Genomic DNA, 24697 nt, shown 5'->3' with positions numbered 1-24697 from the left:
AGAAATTGCTGTGGCAAAGGTGGTATTTACACTTTCGGGAGAATCATGCAAACACATTAATGCAGGTAGCATTAGTCTGGGGGTTATGGGGAGAAAGTTATAGGGTATTTCATACTCTCAGATTCATTTTCTCTCCCAGCTATAAATGTCAACAGAGATGGATAAGTGGGACAATAGAACACGCCCAGGAGAATGGGCTTATTCTGGTTCCATTGCAAAGTGGGAGGATAAAAAACCTGTAACAACGAATAACCACACTGGAATAGACTTGTTCAACCAAAATATAGAGGTAAGGGTGCTGCCTAGGATAAATATAATTGGTACAGTAAATACTTGGTTTGTGCAGGCACAGAAGAAAAATGCTATAATGGAGCACACCTCACAAATGGTAATGATATGAAATAAAAAGTAACTTTTAATAGTAATAAATAAAATAAATTGAAGTCTGATTGTTATATATATTTGAAGTGCTCTATTTATAAGTGATGCCTGACAGGTAGACCCATAACACACACATATAAACAATGTGTATCAAGGACCCACAATTTGAGTGAACATATAATGATATTAAAAATGAAAATAATCAAATCTGAGCTGCCTCTGAGGTATGTTAGTCCTTAATGTGTGATTCAAATTTATTTCTCTACACTTCAAGCAAGAAAATGAAAATAATAACATCCAGAATTGTCTGAGTATAGTTCTCATGAGTATTGCGTTATAGCAGTCTTTAAACTCCCTTTTACACTTATGTTTTACACTTATTAAGTTACAGTAATGCTGTAATAGCCCAGAGTAATAAAGTGTGCAGAGGAGAGGAGGTATTGAGAATGGGGTGGATATATAAAATGGAGAACACTTGAGAGAGTTCCTTACAATGTACTGACAGGAGGAGAGATATCTATGTTAATAGTATTGATAAGTACAGTCCCACGATATACAGTAGTATAACAGTGACAATCAAAAGTAATGATCAGTACTATCTCTTAGCTATTAGGTTTAAGTGCCAAATTTAAGCTAGATAATTATTTAAACTACATAGTGTATAATTCTGAACCTCAGACCCCAAATCTGGGCTGGTATCTCTCTCCCTCTCTGCCTCGAGGAAGCATCGTCGTGGCACACATTTTAGACGCGACGTGCAGTATGTTTAACTAATTCCTTCAGCTTCTTCTGGGGTGGTGTTGGTCCTCTTAGGTGTTTCTTTTACAGGTAATGATTATCATAGTACCATAGTAAACTGTTATCAGGCTCAGCGGCGATATACACAGGGAGAATCAGTAGTGTAGAATCACCTGGGTAATCACAGAGAGCTGGAATCAGAAGCCAGCGGTGCAACGGGCAGCAGAGAATATCCGGGAGGAGCAGCCAAGCAAGCCAGGGTCAAGGTGGGCAGCAAGCAGGGAAATCGTTGGATGAAAAAGGGTCAGGGCAGGCAGCAATCAAGTAAGCCAGTCAGAACCGATGGTTTTGAAAAATGAACGTGCACAAGTATATCTTTTAAAGTTTGTCCCGTCTCAATACCATATTTGGGTTAGGATTAAGGGCTCCTCTTACCAGTAGGTCGTCATCATGTAACAGGATGTGCCAGTGTTTTTTTAGGATTTGTAGCATATCTTTCCACTGTCTGTTTTATGTAGTTATGCATCTTATGGTTTTAGGAGGTGCTATTTCCACCGTGTCCTTTAGCAAATCTTCTCTTTCGGTGTTTAATGCTCGGTAATAGGCTTTTAAAAAATTCTTAGGACTGTATTGTCTTTGGAGGAACCTCCTTTTCATATCTTATGTCTGTCTTTTGAAGTCTGACAGTTGTGAACAGTTCCTACATATTCTTATGAACTTTTTTATCAGGATGCCTCTGATCATTGCGAGGGGATGATGGCTATCGGCTCTTAAACAGTTGTTAGTTGGTGTTAGTTTCCTAAAAGTGGTGGTTCTTAATTGGCTATCTTCTGGTTTGTGACATCTGGAAAGTCTACTGAACTAAGGCTGTCCACCTTAGTCAATGTTAGATTATGGTCATTCGTACAGTATTTAGACATTTTATAAAACCATCAAGGCAGTTTTTTGTCCCATTCCATATCATAAATATGTTGTCTATACATCTCAACCACATATCTAGGTGGTTGATATATTCAAGATGTTGTTCCGTGAATACTACTGTAGCATCCGACCATCCTAAATACAAATTAGTGTATGTAGGGGCACACGTGGTGCCCATCGCAGATTTTACGGTCAAACAGAAAGTAATTATGTGTCAAGATAAATCTCAGTAATTTGCAGACAAAACTGTTGTGGCTGCAGTGACCTAAGCTGCGTGTTGATAAGAAGGGTTGGACTGCCATGTTGTGAGGGACAGACGCAGTCTCCGTACCCGTCAAGATCCAGTCGCCTGATTGGGTCTTGCTACTCTCCTGCCTGCAGGAGTAATCCTGTGTCTGATTCAACGGTCCTGCCTTGTCTCACCACCGTGCCTTCTGTGAGCCAACAGGTAACAGCAGCACTGATAGTCTCTTTAGAATGGGGGGGTGGGGGGGGAGAGGGCTACACAATATTTACAGAGGTCTGCAGTTGCAAACTAAATGTCATACATTTTTCAGGGACTCAACTACTTTTTTTCACTACAGGAATCACCCCCCCGCCTCCCTCCCCCCACGGACCTGTAACTCAGGCTTTAAATGTACAATGCAGTAATGGCAGAGAATCTTACAACAATTAGTTAAACTTTAATGTCTATATTATTCATTTGGCAATGGTGTATTCTTAAACGTTTATTAAAAATGTAAATAACGTCCGAGCACCTACAATTTGATAACATTGTTAGCACATTTTTTTTTTCGTTTCCATAACAAATCCATGCTACTTCATTTACAAGTTGGGAAGCTGCCTGGTCCAAACAAAAGCAGTAATTGCATATGGCAGCTCACTGGTGTACAACAACAATCTCCACGGCAGATATTTACTAGATTTATCTATATATATTTTGTAAGTCATTACAATAGCCACATGCTACTGCATAAAACCACTCGCACTGATTAACTATTCTGGGCAGCATAAATTGGCAGGGCTGAAGCAGCAGCGTGTGTTCCCCACAGCTGTAAGATATGGTTTTTGTGCCAAGGAATCCACAAGCCCTGCAACAGAGCATTTCAAAGCGACCTTTCCAAAGTAAAACCGTTCCAAAGAGTTGTAGGGGGTCTGACAAAAGTTACACTGGGACGTAGAGTAAACAGGTGTTGTGAAGACATAGTACAGTGGCAGACAGATGTATTTTCAATTAAAGCAGTATTTTGCTCTACCAACCATAGAAAATACATATCTTCTTTTCCTAACCACTGGGAAATCCCACTTCTTCTGGGACAACATTTTTACATTTTTGTATTTGCATTCTGGAGATATTAGTTGCTGAAAATGGGCTTCTCTGGAAAGGTAAAATGGCCGCTGCCCTTCGCACTGATTAAGACAATACAGGTTGAATGGCCCATGCTAGTGAAATATTTCACTGGTTTTAAAAAAAAGTTAAAAGTGAAGGGATAGATCAGCTTAATATGAACTGTTAGTTTGTATTATTGCTACATTGTAGTTTTTGATCGAACTACTGGTTTAAATAACAACTCAAATATACATAGACCTATATAAGCTATAAAGCATATTAACCATGTGCGTGCTGGAGGTCAGGCAGCACCAGAGTACCATTAGATCTTAAGACACTTTTGAGTCATGTGATCACCCCAGATGCAGGGAAAGGAAGTAGGCCCATGATGTACCTGTGGCGTATCAGGTCTGCAGGTATGTCAGGTGCGTCATTAGGGCACTCTAATGGTTAATTATATTACAATGTAACATGGTGGTGTCACAACTGACTCAGGGATCAGAGCACAGGTGTCTGATAGCTCAAGGAACTTAGGCTGCAGCATTTTTTTACCTGGGGTGACAGCCTGATAAGCGATCCTGGTAGAGAGACAGACAAAAGGAATAAAGCTTCATGTCTGGCGAAAGATCTGACTGTTGCTGAGGAATGAGAAGGACAGACCCTGCTCGCTCTAGGTATTCTGCATTCAAGGTAAAGGTAATGCCTGTCTGAAGTACCTACAGCTTGTTCTTGGGAATGTATACGCTTTGGAGACAAAAACTCTACCTTTTCGTCAATGCCAGTTCTTGTGTTCTGCCTCTCTTTCCCTTGCTTCCATGCAGTGAGTCAAATCAACTAGAAAGACAGAAGAATATAGAAAATGAGGCTTAATCCTTTGGGTGCCCAAGGATGTAAAAGTACATTCCCTCAAAGCAGAGTGTTTCCCCCTTGCCTTTTGAAAGGACCGCTTTCCACATTCCTACAGGCCCTTCCTTAGACCTTTCCAAGTGGGCAAAAGTCCAGCTGAAAATGTATTTCCTGGGATAGATCAACATGGTAGATAAACTCTTCTGAAGCTCTGCTTTAAGTCTGTCACTGCAGTCGTTTGTGAGGGATTGTGAGCATATAAACCAGATTATACAAAGGATTTGGGGGCTGAAAACTGCACCTATAGAGTCTCCTTGACAGTGGCAATTATTAAAACTAAAATAGTTTAGTCAGTAAATTATTATTTTTTTTGTCAAATAAAAAGTAAATTAGTATAGTAATTAATTATGGAGTGATCAATTTTAATATGAAGTCATATTTACCATGCAGTGCAACTCCACAAGACACTTTCCAGCACTGTCTAGTAAATTTGGCTTTTTACAGCCCATTTAAGTGAATGGGCTATACTGTAAGTTGTATTTCAGTCTGGAAGGTTTCCTATTGAATAAGTGTGTACAGGTGTTGGGTGGGTGCTCAAGTGCCTGGTCCAATTCTAGCATAAGTTGATCAAAGAGGTGACCACATATGGGGATTCTGATCCATGATTAATAATCCAGTACACAGTCATACCTATATCAGGCTCAATGATTCCCTGTAGGTTAGGGGTGGTATATTGACATCTTCCCCTCCTCATTTGGATGGCCCATAAGCAATAAAGGTACTCGCTGTTGTTGTTGAATCCCCTTAGGTTTCCTCAGGCGTGCAGCCAAGTCCAAAGTTCAGAGATAATACAAAGAAAAAATATTGCGTGACGCACAGCAATAGAGAGACAGGTCTTAATGAATGAAAAACACTTTATTTAAGCTGCATTAAAAAACGGTGGAGGGTGCAAAGCTCCTACGCGTTTCGTGTGTGACCGCACTTTATCAAGGAGTCCTTGATAAAGTGCGGTCACGCACGAAACGCGTAGGAGCTTTGCACCCTCCACCGTTTTTTAATGCAGCTTAAATAAAGTATTTTTCATTCATTAAGACCTGTCTCTCTATTGCTGTGCGTCACGCAATATTTTTTCTTGGGATTATTCCTATTTAATAACACTGTTTTGTAAATATGACCTTTAGCCTATGTATTTTAATGGGCCATATGGTGTTTCCCAGTACAAAAGGTGTCGTACGGAGGAGCATTTCCTAATAAATATGACCTGGTATGTTTTGCTCAAGTTGACCTTGATAATGTTGGATCCTGTTATTAAATAGTACAATTTATCTGGTAATTAGGAAGACTTCTGGTATTTAATAACTTTGATTTAGCTCCTGGGGACCAGGTACTGAAGAAAACTAAATTAGTTTGAGTAGGTGGATTGCTGCTTTGAACCTTGCCAATATTGTTGTATGCATTTCTGAACACTGTATAACTTACAAACACAATGAAAGCACAGAAACAAAGTGACCGCTAGGCCAGTGGTTTTCAGCCTTTTTTGGTTAAGGAACCCTATAATTATATTGTGAAATTCTGGGGAACCTTGACCCTCTCTAATAGCGTGTCTAAGATCAGATAAAGTGTAAGGCCACGATTGTAGTGGCAGTGGCAGCGTGCGCTTGTGCACGTGCGCATGTGCGACCCGAACAACAGACCTCTTCTCTATGAGGCCGCCCATAGAGTGTGCGATGAAGTGCGACCACGATTCTCGGGCAGACAAATAATTCTATGCTTGTCATATGACGACCGAGTCATGTACGCAGTTCAGCCAATGAGGACGAACCGCTCACGTGACGTCATGGCCACGCCTCCACCACGCCTACCTGCCGCGCGCAACATCACAATTGTATAGTGCATGTTTCACGCGAGCGACAGGCACGACTGATGTCACAAACTCTGTCTGGAGCCTAAGGAACGCAGACCCTCTCTAAGGCTTCGTCCATGCTGTCAAAGACCGCGCAGCGCGATCAGATTGCCTTAAGGCATTGATCGCGCCAACAGACCGTGCAGGTGCACGCGCGCAACAGCAGGAGGGCCGCTCACTGATTTATCGGTGCGACAGGCAGGTCACGTGAGTGGTTCGCCAATGAGGGCGAACCAGCTCTGTGATGTCACAGACACACCCCCTGATGGCGCATCTACCATGTCCTGAAAATGAATCCGATTCACCTGTGTGACGTCACGCACGTGCACGCCTCCGCGTGGACGAAGGCTGTATGGACGCAGCCTAATAGAAAGTCTGAGATCAGATTTAGTGTGGGAATCCCAACCCTCTCTAATAGCGAGCCTGAAATCAGATGCATTGTAAATTCTTCTGTATTTGGTACAATTTTCAAGTAACCTGAAAATTGGAGGGAACCCGTTCAGGATGCCCGGGGACCCCAAGGGTTCCTAGGAACCCCTGTTGAAAAACACTGCAGTAGGCCATACTTTCTCCCATTACATACAAGGTCAAAAGATTTGTAGAAAATGAATTTGAATACATGCTCTATGGTTCTGTGCACTGTTTTAATGATGCACTTGTTCTGTTAACCTCTGCTCTGTCATCTAAACTGAACGCCAACCATTTTAGCATTGCGTCACGTACACTTGTAATAGACCTAATTATAGACCATATGTACAGTACACCCCATTTCCACAAAGTAATTACGTTAAACTGAACTCTTTTTCCATGTAGAAACAGAGGTCTGACAAACTAGACTATAATTATATATGTTGCTGGGTGCTTGGCTATAGCAGGTACTCCAATGATAAGAAAAAATGCATGGCAACACCAGTCTTCAGCAAATTATATATTTATTCAGTATATTATGTGTTGGGTACCTAACCCTTTCACCCTAATCTCTGTGAAACATTAATAATGTGTTAATTTATATTGCCGAGTCATCCATCAATATTGGGTCAAAAAGGTTAATAGTATCAAATATTTCAAAAATTTGTCAAAGCAATCACTGGGTAGCATTTTTCTAAATATTAAACGGGTTTTTTTTTTTTTTTTTTAATTATTATTCTTTTTTTTAATAGGGACATTGGTAACAAAAACCCCATACATGTTCCAAAAGGTCGTAGTTATAATATTTTACAAATTGCAGCTTTTACATTCAACACTTTTGAGATCCTGTAAAAGTTACACATTTTTTTTAATGTAATATATAAGATATTTTGCCAGCGAGAGATATTGATGTACAGTACACATTGCTCTTAAGCAAAGAGTGAGAAAGTGTTTTGCAAAGATCACTCAACTACACCTATATTTTGAAAACCAACACATTAACTCAAGAATGGGCAAAAAATCTACAAAAGTTAGGAGCAAGAAATAATAATTATTTTATTTTTTTAAGGAGCTACCACAACCCCCACCACAAACACATTGGCGTGAGTGCAAGGACATTGGCACAAACACTGTTTGAGCCTGGCCCATCTTCTCCATTTCTCTCTCTAGCCTGGCCCTCTTCCCCATTTCTCTCTCTAGCCTGGGAAAGAAGATATGCACGGCAGGCATAAGCGCATCTAGACGCCAGATGCCTGTGATTTTTCCAGACCTGAATTAACCCCAGACCAGACCCTTTCCAAAGGGGGTTAACTGAAAACCAAAGCTTTCTTTGCAACTCATGTAACATTATACAGTGGAAAGGCTACAAATTAAAGTGAATGTCAATACAAATGCGCGTGTCAATAAATATCCTCCTATACACTTGTACAACATCACAAGTGTTTATTGAGCAGAATATTGTAAAACAATGAAAAATGCAATACATTTCTACTGTATTTGCTCGGTGGATGTATATAAATACTCCATTCATTTGGCTTGTAATTGCCTTTGTTAATTTCATAATCAGATGTGAAAGTTCCATTATCTTTTCACCAAATACAAATGAGATGGATGCTTTCTGTGCAGAGTAATCTCATAAAATCACCAAACTTACAACTAAATGAAAAACAATGTAATACAGTACTACTGGTCCATGTGCGTTTCTTGTAGACAATTTTTTTCTTCAATGCAGCGTTTATAATGAACTAGGAACGTGTCATTAACACACAGTTCAATGACTATTGCGATATAATAAGGGAATAATTCTATATCTGTACACATGAATGCAATATCCCCATATGCACCCTGTTTCCACTATCATATACAATGACATTTGTGAATATATAGGTTGAGCGGTTTGGTCATCACAATATTGTTGTAATAATTCTATACGGCGGCAATTCTGGCCTTTTTTGGCTAAAAATCCCACATTGAACTGCTGCTTTTGTATATATATAGTAAAACGCCCTAATAGTGACATTTTTTGGCTCGGCTCCTAGTCATACTATGTGACGCCAGACTTTGTAATGCTAGCACACATATACTGTATTGTACAACAATCTATAGACAGTACATAGGTGTGTAAACACAGAGTTCAACCAAAATCTAAATGTGATACTGTATGTTGTAAAAAAAAAAATTACAAAAAAATATATTTAAAAGGAAGGTAAAGTTACCATACTGAAAACACAATCATTTATTTAATCGTAAGTATGAATATATGCGTTATTTGCTTTTATCTCATTAACATACTGGAATATACTGGACACCTAACAAGCTCAGTAGCACTCCTCTGTGACACTCATATGCTTATATATATGTTGTGGTTATTTTGGGGGTTCAATAGGAGCTTGTTAGGTGTCCAGTATATTTCACAATTGTGTTTCAGCTAGTCTTGGCTGATTGGAGGTTGGCAACCTCCTACTTAATTTAAGCTCACCCCTCCCACATTTAAATGGTTAAGGGCTCACTCCATAGCATCTTCCACACAGGGGAACTTGCTTGCTTGCAGTTTGGCTGTGACAACTCTAATACAGAGTGCTTTTCCTGGTAATGTACAGGTTAATAAAGGCTTCAATCAGACTTAGAACTTTGCAACTATTATTGACAGATTTACTATAAATCATTCTTCCTGTTATTACACAGGTTATTAAGAATTTATATTAGCGTTAGGGACCCCTGAATTGTGGTCTGCCGTGAAGTTGGCTCAGGGGCTTACAACAATTTTGGCCAAAAATGTCAAACTAAAAGACCATTTTACTCACAGTAATAGATATTTATACATATATATTTAGGCACTGTACCGTGTATGAGTTTCACTAGATGTGCTAAAACTGAGCTTTGTCTGTGTTTTATGTTTTGTCTCTGGTTTTAAATATATAATGCCATGCTCAGTAGCACTCCTCTGTGACACTCATATGCTTATATATATATGTTGTGGTTATTTTGGGGGTTCAATAGGAGCTTGTTAGGTGTCCAGTATATTTCACAATTGTGTTTCAGCTAGTCTTGGCTGATTGGAGGTTGGCAACCTCCTACTTAATTTAAGCTCACCCCCTCTCACATTTAAATGGTTAAGGGCTCACTCCATAGCATCTTCCACACAGGGGAACTTGCTTGCTTGCAGTTTGGCTGCGACAACTCTAATACAGAGTGCTTTTCCTGGTAATGTACAGGTTAATAAAGGCTTCAATCAGACTTAGAACTTTGCAACTATTATTGACAGATTTACTATAAATCATTCTTCCTGTTATTACACAGGTTATTAAGAATTTATATTAGCGTTAGGGACCCCTGAATTGTGGTCTGCCGTGAAGTTGGCTCAGGGGCTTACAACAATTTTGGCCAAAAATGTCAAACTAAAAGACCATTTTACTTAATAGATATTTATACATATATATTTAGGCACTGTACCGTGTATGAGTTTCACTAGATGTGCTAAAACTGAGCTTTGTCTGTGTTTTATGTTTTGTCTCTGGTTTTAAATTTTATATCATTAAACAATATTTTCCATTCTTTTTGGATACACTTTTAAGGTTTTTTGACCTGCTCGTACTATATTTATCAATACAATGCAACATTAAGCCAACAGCACCATATTGCTGATTAATGACTATATGATACAATTAGGAAGATTGACCTAATGTACAGATGTAGCTAAGCTTACTATATTCAGTGCCGCTGCCACCCAAAGTCACATAACCGCGGTGGTCACAACACCGGCGGATCAACGCTGCATGGACCCCCACAGTGCGATCGCGGCCCACTCTCTTTTGTTGATTCGCCGGAGACAGCGAGCCTAGCTGCATCTGTATTTATGTGAAATACGCACATTCAAAAGCAAATAAATATTTGAACACAAATGTTGCAAGTAATTATCTTGCATATGTGTTTTGTGAACTACATTGCTAGCAGAACTGTCATCTATGGCATTTGGAGCCTTTTCTTTTAGAATGAACTTTAACGATTAGTGAGTTCAGTGCAAACATTTAATATTCTAGCATGTGAAAAAATGATGATCAGGACAGACACCTGCAATGTGTAGCACACCAATTTAAACATTAATTTGCTTCTATTCTGTAACATATTATGGACAAGCCCTTGTAAAGGAACATTAGACTTCATTGTCTCCATGAGAACAACTAAGTCGAGATATTTCATTCCGTTCAGTATTATCAGACATACAAATCAGGTAAAAACTTCATTTGACCGAATTTCAAAATATAAATGATTTTGCACTAAAATATTACTAACTGTATTGTTTATTTATTTCACGTGAACAAATAAAATGGGAAATACAAAAAAAAAAGAAACAGGCAATATAATATAGTGAAGCAAAACTGTTAAAGGTGTCATCTCTCAACTTTAACAGCAAATTATTATACTCCAAAATTGATCTCATGTTATAGTTTCTGACCAATGGCCAGTGGTTGACAAATCACCAAAAAATCTACTCGCCACACAAAAAAATCTACTCGCCACCTAGTACCAAACGTGTGCTGCTTGGGCCAATATTTACTCGCCCGGGGGTTAAATCCACTCGCCCGGGGCGAGCAAATGCATAGGTTTGTCGAACACTGCCAATGGCCATACACATAATGTCTTCGGGCCGCGGGATTAGTGCTGCAGGGGACCCCATTAAGGAACATGGACTCCCCCGTAGCGTGATCTCGGCAGATACTGTCCCCAGCACCGCAAACTTTTGCTTGTGTGCCTGCAGTTCTGGGGACACTAAGTCTTACTGCATTATACTTGTATCAGAACTGTTAATGAATTGTTGGTACCATAAAAGGAACCATAGAACAAGTTCCTTTTCTTTCTTTTTTTCACTGAAAATTTTTTTGTTTGGAGTTGGGTATGTGTCAAGCATACAGAACTTCCCAGGAGCTGCAGGAAAAGGGAAAATGTTGCCTCAACTCTGTGTAAGGTCCCAACCACGGGCACACACAACCCCTGCAAGCTCAGAACCCAAACCCACCACACCATATATATTTTTGCCAAAAGGATTGCTACTGGGATTCTGATCTGATGTATACAAAAGACAAAAAAGCCCCAATGCTACATCCAATATGTCAAATGATATACAGCAGTTTCATACTTATCTGTCTTTCTTCTCAGAAGTAATAACAAAGGAGGGAAAGGAATAGGCCTTTTATGGGACCAACAAGTAGTTGATACGGTATGTTACAAGCTTTTAAACCTCTGAGGGTCCTTCATCAGGTCTTGCAGAAATACAGAAACAAAATTATTATATACAATGTTTGTAAGAGGGAAATCTGGTTAGAGTGGATGTTGAGAGGAAGTGGGATACAAAATAAGGTATTTAAATTACGCCCGACAGGAGAGAGGAGAGCTGGAGGAGGGAGCTGTGGAGCACCCAAACCAGCGCAGGACCGTACCGCTGCTCACCCCAAGGCAGGAGGGGTGTCTGTGCACGCACGTGGGTGCATAGCTGGGGGAGGCAACAAATATGGATCAAATGCTCCAAGAAAAAAGGTAAGGCGCTCACCAGCAATAGAAAGTTAAAAACAACTTTAATGAACTACATAAAAAACAAAGAGACAAACAGTGCTAACTACTCTCCCACACGTTTCACGCCCACTGTGGCGCTTTCTCAAGGAGTGACTCCTTGAGAAAGCGCCGCAGTGGGCGTGAAACGCGTGGGAGAGTAGTTAGCACTGTTTGTCTCTTTGTTTTTTATGTAGTTCATTAAAGTTATTTTTAACTTTCTATTGCTGGTGAGCGCCTGACCTTTTTTCTTGGAGCAGATGTTCATTTGATCCATATTTGTTTGCCGTCGTCTGTGAGGATCTTATTACACCACCGGAAGTCACACGGGAGACGCATTCACTCTGGCAGCGTCAGGGAAGCAGCTGAAGGGACTCAGGACGGTGTTTTATCGTGAGTAAGGCTACTCCACACCGGGCTCGCCGGGGCTATGGGGACTATGTGAATATATTTCACCTTATACTGTCCCTGTGTTGTTCCCCACCTGTCCTCCCTAATCATCCGTTTATACCTATTACTGCATCACCGTTTATTCCCTATCACCCGGTGTCAGCTCCATATATATTTTTTCAATAGTGCCACAGTGCACCTGCAGCCAGACCACTTAGAGCTTGTACGCGGTTTTTGTTCTCTGCATAGCTGGTGGAGGTCTTACCTTATGTAGAATAGTCTTCCTCCAGCAGCGTCACGTTGTCATGGCAACGCGCCACATTGCGATGACAACAAGACACCATTACGCCTTGACGCTGCAGGAAGAAGGCCCCGCTTCCGGCATGCCGCCTTGGGCCCGCCATAGGCAAGACCGGTCCTGTAATGCCTTTTTACAGGTCCTAACACTATCAGCAAACATTCTCTTTACCACTCTGATGGAGAAGGACGTCTTAATAGTCTGGTCATTCCAGCAGCTACAGCTGCATGTCGGTGAACTGGACTGACTACGGCTACTTTCTCTCTAGCTAGGGATTGCCGTGATCTGTTTCCCCAATCCAGGGCTACATCTTGTATGTGTATTCCAAAGATATCGCCATTAACGACTGTGGTTCATTGATAAGGACATTGTTGGTGGTCATTTTTCTCAAACCATTGAGTTTCATGTGGGTTTCCTTTTCTTCTCCTGACCTCTTCCATTTTCATTCGTCTACATTTCCATAAAACATAATATTCTTCAAATCTTAAGTCAGCAATTCCCCCTACGAAAGCCTTCTCTCCCCCATTCTTTTTTTAAAGGAACTAAAACTCATTATTTTCAGCTCAGAGAACCCTATGGTTGCCGAGATATTTACCGGTAAAGATGACTTCCTGGGTTTTAAATCAACCTGCGTCACACGGGTCAAAAGAAAGCCGCAACAGCAGATGTTGTGGCTTCCTATTGGCCCGCGGAATGTGCTATTTTGTTTCCCCACAAGGAAAATAAATGCTAGTACCGTTACCATTCAGTATCTTGGGAGACAGGGAGTCGTCAGAGCTAACAATAGCGAGCTAAATTCCGGGGATCTCCAGATTCCGATCCTATAATAATATGGGGGGGGAGGGGGCGGAGGTCAACAGCAAAAAAAAACCTAGCCGCTGGGATTGCTGCTTTAACATGTTCTATTATATTTATACCATCATCACCTCCATGTTCCAATTTTCTGTGGTCTTGCTTAATCCCCTTTCCCTGCTTGTTATTCTCTTTGACAGTACATTATGTATTAAGGCACATTCCATAGAGCTGTAGATTGTAAATGTTGGCTTACATATGTGTAATAAATCTTTACAGCTTTTGAGAAATAGACATGAATGTAATTAAGTCTAAAAATATTAATGATCTATTTTTTTTCTCCAATATGTATCTTCAGTGCTCATATTTATATTACAAAAGACAAAAAATACCCAATGCAGAATCCAATGTGACAAATACATACAGTAGTTAAATACTTCAATATTATATTCTCATGAATAAGGGTCATTTAGTTAAACCCTTTGGCCAAAGCGTTATAAGCCTGCAGCCACTTCACTGCATGACCAGTATGCAGGTCCTAACACTACCTGTGAAAATTCTCATTAACCTCTGCAGTGGAGGGAGAATGGCCACAATGGACCTGTCCTGCACAGGTACATGGAAAAACCTGCTACTAATAAAGTGGGGAGGGGTGAGCTTAAACCTGGGAAGAGGGGCCACTAACCTCCAATCAACTGATACCTGCACCCAGCAATCTCTAACTCCAGAATCCACCACCAGGGTTACCAAGTGTTGCCGGTGTTGAACCGGACAGCCCGGTATTTTGCCCCTGCATCCAGTATAAAATGAAATGTAATACTGGACATATATGTGTCCGGTATTATCTCTCTCCGAACGCCGGGTGGATGCGGGGGGGCTGGCGAATGGTCAGAGTATGTGGAGGGGGAGCAGTGGCTGCGGAGAGGGGTCCGTGGCTGCAGAAGGGTGGTGGTGGCTGCGGACCAGGGCAGTGGTTGCGGGGGGGCCGGCGGCCGGTCAGAGCAGTTACCGCTATGTCCGACTCTCCCCTGCTGCAGGCTTCTCTTTCCCTGTCTGTCCCACACCGAGGTGTCTGATGCTGACGCTTGCTGCGTCCTCTGATGTCAGCACCCGAAGTCAGCTGAGCTCAGCTTCCGGTGAGTGCCGGCGTAAGAGGGGTGCCCAGCACGCGTCAGCATCAGACACCTCGGCGTGGGACAGAAAGGGAGAGAGAAACTTGCAGCTGGGGGAGAGCTGGGCATGGCGGCAACGACTCTGACCGGCCACCGCCCCCCCCCCCCCGCATCCACTGCTCTCTGCAGCCACTGCCCCCTCCACAGCCACTACCACTCTTCCGCAGCCACTGCCCCCCTCCGCAGCCACTGCTCCTCCTCCGCATCCACTGCCCTCCCTTCACATCCAGCGCCCTCCCTCCACAGCCACAGCCCCCCTCCACAGCAACTGCCCCCCTCCACAGCCACCCCTCCAAAGCCACTGCCCCCCCTCCGCATCCACTGCCCACCCTCCGCATCCACTACCCCCTCTGCATCTACTGCCCCCTCCGCAGCCACAGCCCCCCCTCAGCCTGACCTGACACCATCCCCACCCCCCAACCCCCTGAGTCTACCTCCTGCCCTGGGCAGCAGCCGGAGGGATCGGGGGCAGTGAGGCAAAAACAATGGACGAAGCGTCTGGCGGGCAGGGAAGCAGAAGCAGCACCCACATGGCCAAGGTCAGTCACCCACCCACCCAGGCAGTCACTCACCCATCTAGGCAGTCACCCACCCAGTCACTCACCCACCCAGACAGTCACTCACCCAAGCAGTCAGTCACTCACCCACCCAGGCAGTCACTCACCCACCCACCCAGGCAGTCAGTCACCCACCCACCCAGGCAGTCAGTCAGTCACCCACCCAGGCACTCAGCCAGTCACCCACCAAGGCAGTCAGTCACCCACCTAGGCAGTCACCCAGTCAGTCAGTCACCCACCCAGGCAGTCACTCAAGGCAGTCACTCAAGGGCAGTCACCCACTCAGGCAGTCATATCCACCCAGTCAGTCACCCAGTCAGTCATTCACCCACGCAGGCAGTCAATAACCCACCCAGGCAGGCAGACAGTTACCCACCCAGGCAGAAAGTCAAGGCAGTCAGTCAGCCACCCAGGCAGGCAGTCACACACCCAGGCACTCAGTAACCCACCCAGGCAGGCAGTCAATCACCCACCAAGGCAGGCAGACAGTCACCCACGCAGGAAGAAAGTCAAGGCAGTCAGTCAGGCACCCAGGCAGGCAGTCACACACCCGGGCACTCAGTAACCCACCCAGGCAGTCAGTCACCCACCCACGCAGGCAGTCACCCACCCGAAAGGCAGTCACCCACCCAGGCAGTTACCCACCGAGCCAGTCACCCAGGCAAACAGTCACCCACCCAGACAGACAGTCAGTCACCCAGGCAGGCAGTCACCCACCTAGGCAGGCAGTCAGTCACCCACCCAGGCAGTCATCTACCAACCCACCCACGCAGTCGAGGCAGTCACCCACCAAGGCAGTCACCAACCCACCCAGGCAGTCACTCACCCACCCACCTACCCACTTCTTTCTTTTGTCCTGGGCCCCATGATTTCTGTTGGCGACCCTGCATGGGGGTATTTGTTATATGTATTCGGGAGGCGAGGGGGTATTTGTTATATGTATTGGAGGGGGGGCGCATCTTTTACCATTGTATCCAGTATTTTTGGACAAGTCACCTGGCAAACCTACCCACCACATCATATGCAGTATATATTAGTGTCAAAAAGAGTGCTACTGAGCGTGGCTACATGTATACAACAAAAGACAAAAATACCCAATGCTACATCCAATGTGACAAAATATATAGTTAAATACTTCAATGTTAGTATTCTCATAAATTACCCTTATTTATGAGAAAACTAACATTGAAGTATTTAACTATGTATTTTGTCACATTGGATGTAGCATTGAGTATTTTTGTCTTTTGTTGTATACATTTGGCCACGCGGACTGGATTATACATGTTATTAATAGTAGTAAATAATAATAATCAGGAAGCTATCTGCAAATTAAAGGCAGATATCTTTGGAATGCTGTAGCATAACCAATGTGCTGTAAGATTCACCACACAGACCTTATAGTTTTCTTAAAATTGTTTTTTAGGGATTGCATGTTGAAGTTTAGTGTAAAAAAAAATTTGATGCACCCAAAACTGGTAGCTTAGAAATTAATGATAGTCAAGCAGTTGAAGACTCCTGATTTCCAACTTGATATGACACCATATTTCACTACTCTGTGCCCTGTGGAAGAACGTTGGGTGTTGATGTGCCAGGGTCCGTTGTGATGTACCATATATGTAAACTCTCCACATTGCCCTGTGCTGTTTCAGTGCTCCCAGGGCAACAGTATGTCCGCTTTCGTTTCTGCAGGAAGAAGAGGGCTCCGAAGTAATCTGATTGCTGCAAAAGTGATCACGTGATTCCAGGCGCAGAAAGTCAGCCCCGACCCCCTGTCTGAAATCCCTTCAGCACTGGATAGGTTATTATTGCTGAGCAATCACAGCAGCATACAAGCTGAGAACTGGATTTGAGAATGCACACTGCTTTATGCAACAGAGATACACATTGCCCTGCAACTGTGCATTGACCTTTAAATTACTGCTTTCTTTACGTAAAGCATTTTACTTTGAATTGTGTTTAGAACTTTTTAGCATTTTCTGTACATTTTGTATTTGAAAACATTTTTTAATTTAAGAATTTAGAACCTTAATATCACTTTGAGGGAATTGACAAAATTATGTTTTTTGTTACACAGCAAAAACGTGGTAACTCTAGCTAGGTGGAAACAAAAACACACACACACACAAAAAAAAGTTTGTGCCGTCTCCATGAGATGTATTTGAAAACCAAGGCCAAAGCTATCTCAACAGGTGGCCCGAAACTCTAAACTTTGAGCAACTAGGACTGATTAAAACGTCTGGCTGGTTGCCCGGAATTCTGTCCATACTATTGGGCTAGTCGGGGGGAGGACAGGAGATTGAGGGAGAAATAGGATATGAATTTGTGGGTCTGCAAATCAAAAAGAAGGATAGTGAAAAAAATCCCACAACCTCTTTGCTAGACAAATTGCCACATCTAAATCTAGCACACAAGAAAGAAGTGCACAAATAAATCTTGGGGTTCGTCTTAAATAATTAAGAGTAACGTCAGAGTTAAACATAAAAGTAAACCGTAGATTATATATATATGAAACTGGTGGAAGAATAAACTAATTACATTTTAATTTCATGAGGTCTTAGAATATCACTGTTGATTTACCATTAACCTCTTGGAAGCCTATCGGTCAACAATTAAAGCAGTAGTTAATGAATATTGCCTCCCTTAAATTAATGTCAGTAAGTACATCATGCAATGTGAGTATTACTTCATGAACCTGATCTGTGTGGCTGGTTGATTTCAAGTGCTGGTTATATTAAGTGTGCAGTTAGAACTAGAAGGAAAGGGAAGTGCTGTATATACTACTGTATACTAGGGGTTGCTGCATTTGGGGAGTGTGCAGTGGGTTAATTTATTTTCAAAGTGTGTATTAATTTAACGCCGGTAGGAGAAAGGAAAAAAAAAGAGGAAAAAATTGTTTTTTTTTCTGCCTGAGCCAGCAGTGGGTATGGTTCGCTGATTGCTAACCTAGCAGATACTGACGCTGTCATGCGCTTCTGTGTATAGAGGCAGATGCACCCTCAGGGTGTCTCCAGGCAATGTAGCTATGTGGGAGGGAGCTGTGAGTGGCCACTGAATTGACCTGTGCAGGGGGATGTCCTCTTACCTCTCCTGCACCGTTGGTCTGGGACCCGCTCTCCTCCCCAGCTACTGCGTGCCGCCGTCGGTGAAAGTCAGGAACGAAGAGGTGAAACGGCGCTACTGCGCATGCCTGAAGAAATGAAGCTCCCGGATGTTCTTCTGAAAAACTTTATTGACCACAACACAAGTGGTTCCGTGGTCTGTTTTTCAGAAGAACATCCGGGAGCTTCATTTCTTCAGGCATGCGCAGTAGCGCCGTTTCACCTCTTCGTTCGTTGCTAACCTAGCAGACCTGGTGGGTGTCCCTATTTAAACAGAGTTTGCTCACGAATCCTGAGCTTGCGTGTCCTGATCTGTGTGGCTGGTTGATTTCAAGTGCTGGTTGTATTAAGTGTGCAGTTAGAACTAGAAGCAGTTTAAGCAAGGAAGGGGTTAAACAAGATATAGGGCCTCATGCACTAAGCGCCGAAAAAATCTTTTCGGCAAATGTTACCGATAGGCATGATTTTGGCGATTTGCCCTCGCAGTATTCAGTAAGGTCCGAATCCATGCCGATCCCTGCGAAAGCAAAACGCAGATGAGCCGGCGATAAATAAACCTGGCTCCCGATAACCTGCCGATAAACCGTTTCTGCCGATATGTGTTTGCAGCAGAGAGAGACCCACCGCCCTCTCTGCGCAAACATCGGCAAAATAAAAACATATCAAAACAATTTTTATTCATAGTGTACATGTGCAGGGGGTCTCCGGAGCTGAACCGCATTGGTTTCAGGTCCGGGGACCCCCTGCTTCCCGAGATACAGGCCCCTTTATGAGGTGCCGGTATCCCTCTGCATTTAAAGGTCCCGATCACGTGACCGCGGAATGTAAACAAAGCAGAGGGAACATGGCCGTCCTCACATGGTACGGTAGCCAATCAGAGCGTGGGAAGTACATCCCTACTCTGATTGGCTCTAGTACCATGTGACAGGGTTTCAATGACGTCACATTCGTTCTCCCCCAAGCCTCTGTTACATGGTATACTAGAGCCAATCAGAGTTGGGATGGAGTTCCCACGCTCTGATTGGCTACCGTACCATGTGAGGACGGCCATGTTTCTTTTCATGACGTCATCTTAAAGGCAATTGAAGCAAAGCCATTCTGATTGGCTGTGCTTTCATTGCCTTTAAGTGACGTCATCATTTTTTTTTTCTCGGCCAAAACACATGGTTTTCACGGCCCAATCAGGGCCGTGGGAACCATAACGAAAATGTGACGTCATAGGCCTTTAAAAGCCTATGTCGTCTCATTTTGAAGCCAGACGCCGAGGAGGAAGGACCTCCTACAGAAGAAGAAGGCCAGGGCGTGGCCGTAGAAGACAAGAAGACCACGGAAGAGATAGAAGAAAGAAGAATACAGATGAAGATGGATTACAAATAGAAGACCCATGGATTGTTTTGGATTTTTATTTTAATGTCTATTATTTTATGGTTTGTTATTTTATGGGTTCCTGTGCCTGGTGGATTGGTTCGAGATTAAGCTGTTCAACGGGAGTCGGTGAGTGGGTCAAGTAATGGTAAGTGAACTAAAGAAATGCATTTTATTTAACTTGTTAATTTTTTTAAAAGCTTTTTTAACATGTGTATTTATTTATTTTTGGTATATCATTTCTTGCCACTGTATGTATGTATGTATGTATGTCTAGATCAATATATACATACAGGGTAAGAAATGATGTTGTTTTAAAAGCTTGATTTGCTGTTTTTTAAATTAATTTGGCTATGCTGCTATGCATAAATATGTGTATAATGTATTTTAAAATTAGATAGATGTAATTGTTGCTATTGTATGGTATACTTTAGGTCAGGGTGAGGCTTGCTTTTGTATATTGTATTCTTATTGGTATTTATATTTTTTCACAGGATAACTTGTTCTGTTCAACGCTTGAATTAGTTAATTGTTTAATTGTTAGGGATGGAATGTAAATGTTTAGGGATGTAATTAATAAATGCTAATTGATTTATGTTTACTGGACTGGTTTAAATAGTATACTTGTTTGGATGTATTGGTATTTTGATTGGAATATTTTATTGTTAACATTCATTTGCAGAATGTATATGGTGCATAGATTGTATGCATCATATATACAATGTAAATGCAATGTTTTGATTGTCATTTGAGGTTTTTGATTGGCATTTGAGGATTTTGATTGGAAGATCAGATTGGATTATTAAAGGAAATTGATTTTATTGTAGTGTGTCTATATGGAGAAGTGGTATTTGTAGTACAGCATGTTTTTGATAACCCTTCTACATTTATTTGTATATTGGTTCATCATGTGTGTGTATATATATAAATATATATATATATATATATATATATATATATATATATGTATATATATCTCGCTCTCTGTGTATATATATATATATATATATATATATATATATATATATATATATATATATATATATATATAGTTGCATGATGAAGCCACTGTACAAATGAATGGGTGAAGGGTGGGTATTGGGCCAGTGTGGCTTAACCCCTTAATTACCTTTGCGGTTATTATCCGATAAGGTGTTTAAGGGGTTAATTAATATCTGAATGTAATTGCAATGTATTGGCTTTGTATTGGCTATGTATTTTGTGGACAACGAAAGACAAGGATGTTGCTGGCGACAGGGGCTTCTTATTGATGAGGTCAGTAGTACTTTATTTATTTTAATGTGTTTAATAATGGGCAAATAATCTATTATCCCTATCTGGATAATAGTTATTTTGCACATTATTGTACTGTAGGTGTTGGGGGGGGGGAGGGTATGTATTGAATGTATAGGTCAGGTTTATTTTTTTTACATTCAGGGATTGTTCCGTGGTTCTGCGTGAGACCTCTGGAGACCACCTGCGGTCTCCTCAGGTATCTCACGGGTATCAGGCTGGTGGTTCCACGGGTGACACCTGCGGGGATAAAGCGGTGGCCTCACATCTGTGGGGGCACCGTGGACCCGTAGTCTGCTGGGATGAAGCGGTGGTCCCACATCCGTGGGGGCACCGCGGACCTATAGGTGCGGGGATGAAGCGGTTGTCCCACATCCGTGGGGGCACCGCGGACCCGTTGTGAGAACTCGTGAGTTCCCCAGACCCCCATGAGAACCACCCGAGGCCCCGCAGACACCTGTGGGTCTGACCCGGGGCTCCCATACATCCGCGGGCCTACCGTGGGGACCCAATTGTGGCCCCCAGTGACCCAAGGAGACCACCTGGGGGCCATGGCGCTTGGCGGGAACTACCAACAGGCCTCCAGAACCTGTGTGAAACAAGTTGCTGGTACCCTGTAGGTCTGTCAGGTGACCCACAACCCTGCCGGGGACTCGCGTGGGGCTGGGGTATGAAACCTGTATGTAAAAGGATAAATCATGTATTTATGGGGGTGCACAGGGGGTGGGTAATGTATTTAATAAATAGAATGATGCTTATTGTGGGGCAGTGTATTGTTTTTATTGTGGGTACTGGGGGTGGGGGGAGGGGTTATTGGCCCCAAGGGTATGTGGGTAGGCCTCCCTTGTGGGTAGTGGGTGAGGGTGGTTAGGCCTCACGGGGTGGGGGGTTAGTGTGGGAGGGTATGTAGGCCTCCCGAGTGGCTGTAGTGGTTAATAACCGCTATGGTGATTAAGGGGTTAGGGGACATTACATTGGATGTTTTCATTCTTGTGTCTGTTTTGCAGCAGCGGAGGGGGCATGGGCAGGATGAAGATGAGGATGGCCTTCATCGTGGCAGCCGGACATGGGTGAGTGCTATATGTATTTAATGTATTGATTGATGTTTATGTATTTAAAATGGGCACATTCACTATTAACCATTTGTGGATAATAGTCATTGTGCCCATTACTGTACTGTATGTGTTAAGGGGGGGGGGTTATTTATTTAGAAGTATGTATGTTTTTTTATATTAATTTGGGGGGGGGCACATAGTTGGTACTGCAGGCAACACCAGAGGGCCCCCGCCGGCCTATAGTATCATTGATGTGCATATATGTGTATGTTAGGGGTTATAGGGGTTGTTGGGGTATTATTTATATATATATATATATTTATATATATATATATATATATATGTATATGTATATATATATATATATATATATGTATATGTATATATATATGCAGTGGTTGACAAATCACCAAAAAATCTACTCGCCACACAAAAAAATCTACTCGCCACCTAGTACCAAACGTGTGCTGCTTGGACCAATATTTACTCGCCCGGGGGTTAAATCCACTCGCCCGGGGCGAGCAAATGTATAGGTTTGTCGAACACTGTATATATGTATATGTATATATATATATATATATATATATATAAAATTTTAATTATTTATTTATTTATTTAGATATATTTATTTATTTAGTGTGGGGCTGTTGTGTGGTATTTTTTTTATTGTGGGTAGTGAGCAGGGGGTTCCCTGAGCCACAAATCAAAGCTCCTGCACAATATTATTAAAATACAGAAATGCTGCTTCATTACTATAGCTGATAGCCGCTAAGGCAATGAATGGGTTAACCCACCGTGCCCGCTTTATTGTGGGTAGCGGGGGTGGGTAAAGGGGGTATTTGGCCCTTGGTGTGAGTTTAGGGGTTGCGGGGGGGTTGCGGGTGCACTTAACCCCTTCATGGCCGTAGCAGTTAATACCGCTACGGTCATGAAGGTGTTAACCCCTCCCGCTACCCCCCCGCAAGCCCTAAACAACCATCGTTGGGGCTAATACCCCCTTCACCCACCCCCGCTACCCACAATAAAAAAAATTCGCTGGCACGGTGGGTTAACCCCTTCATTGCCTTAGCGGTTAGCCGCTAAGGTAATGAAGTGGGCTGTACATGCATTTTTCCTGCCTCGGATGCATGCCGGGGGGCTCTGGTGCTGGTATCAGCTCCGGAGACCCCCGGCATCAATCACAGGCAGGAAAAAGGCCTGATTTTTTCTAAGTGTCGCCCTTGCCGATGCTTCTCCCCACCGACCGATTTGCTGAAAAAATGGCTTTTCGGGACTGCCGATCAGCTCCGAAAACAGGATCGGGGCTTCTAGAATACAGCCGATTTAAAAAAGTGCCGAAAGGTGCCGAAAAGCAGCTGCCGATAATTTTTTATCGGGGACAAAAAATGCAGATTTGGCCAAATTATCGGTGCTTACTGCATACCAAAGGCACTTTTTGCCGATAAAAAAACTTTTTGGCGCTTTGTGCATAGAGCCCATAGTATATTGAAGTACAATTTATTGTTAGTACTTTAAACTTCATAGTTGCTACAATGAGCAGGATTGAAGATGCCACTCAATGCACATCTTGCCACATGTATGTGCACTTGGAGCAGCCGTTCCAGGGAGCATACCTCTGTGAGAAGTGTGAGCAGGTGGTCTCTTTAGAGTCGGAGATTGCTGATCTGAAGAGGAAACTTGCAATATTGAGGGTTATTGACAATCTTGAAAGGGGTTTAGTGCTCACTGAGCAGGCCCTTGCTTCGACTAGTGGTGCAGATGTTGGCGCTGTTAGTGAGGAGCAGGTAGGTAGCTGAGTAACAGTTAGAAGAGAAAGTAGAGGCAATAGGGAGAAGCAGGCCAGTTCTGAGCTGACCCATCCAAATAGATTTGCCATGTTGAGTGAAGATATTGGGAGTGTCAGGGCAGAAGTGGCAAGGCTTGGGGAGACTGATTCCTCTAGCAGCCAGGGGAATAGTTCCTCCAGCACAGAAGGGACTCAGGATGCTCAGATACCAAGGCAGATTGTGCTGGTAGGGGACTCCATTATTTGGAAGGTAGATAGAGCAATCTGTTGCCGTGACCGCGTTAACCGAACGGTTTGTTGCTTCCCGGGCGCTCGGGTTCGGCACATTGTGGATCGGGTAGACAGATGGTTGGGAGGGGCCTGGATTGACCTGGTGGTCTTGGTACATATTGGGACCAATGACAAAGTTAGAGAAAGATGGAGGGTCCTAAAAAATGATTTCAGGGATCTAGTTTAAAAGCTTAAGGCAAGGACCTCCAAGGTAGTTTTTTCTGAAATACTACCAGTGCCACGCGCTACCGCAGGGAGACAGTCAGAGATTAGGGAGGTTAATGCATGGCTAAGATAGTGGTGTAGGAAGGAGGGTTTGGGTTTTTAGAGCACTGGGACTTCTTTTCTGAGAGGTGCTATCTTTATTCTAGGGACGGGATCTTCTGTGCTAGGTGGGAGAATGTTAAAAAGGTTGGAGGAGATTTTAAACTAGGATGGAGGGGGGAGGGGAATGAAACAGAAAACGAACTAAATAGAATAGATGAGGAAACATTCGATTATGGAGGTAGAATGGGGGGCAAGTGCGAGTTTTACAAGCAGCGAGACA

The 24697-nt window shown here is 42.9% G+C and overlaps 1 protein-coding gene across 7 annotated transcripts in view; it reads right to left on the bottom strand.

The window, feature by feature from the left end:
* Positions 1-24697, bottom strand: part of PKNOX2 (PBX/knotted 1 homeobox 2) — a 752321-nt gene that overhangs the window by 586885 nt on the left and 140739 nt on the right. For 5 of the 7 annotated variants that reach the window (XM_075604325.1, XM_075604323.1, XM_075604330.1 and 2 more), the window contains exon 3: positions 4136-4204. The exons of the other annotated variants lie outside the window; for them this stretch is intronic. The gene's annotated coding sequence lies outside the window, so the exon portion shown is untranslated. The remainder of the gene's footprint in view (positions 1-4135; positions 4205-24697) is intronic. 7 annotated transcript variants of the gene reach the window in all.

The sequence above is a fragment of the Ascaphus truei genome, chromosome 6 (genome assembly GCF_040206685.1).
Source record: "Ascaphus truei isolate aAscTru1 chromosome 6, aAscTru1.hap1, whole genome shotgun sequence".
In the NCBI taxonomy this organism is placed as follows: Eukaryota; Metazoa; Chordata; class Amphibia; order Anura; family Ascaphidae; genus Ascaphus; species Ascaphus truei.
The sequence above is the reverse complement of the archived record's forward strand: the minus strand, read 5'-3'. Positions and strand labels throughout refer to the sequence as shown.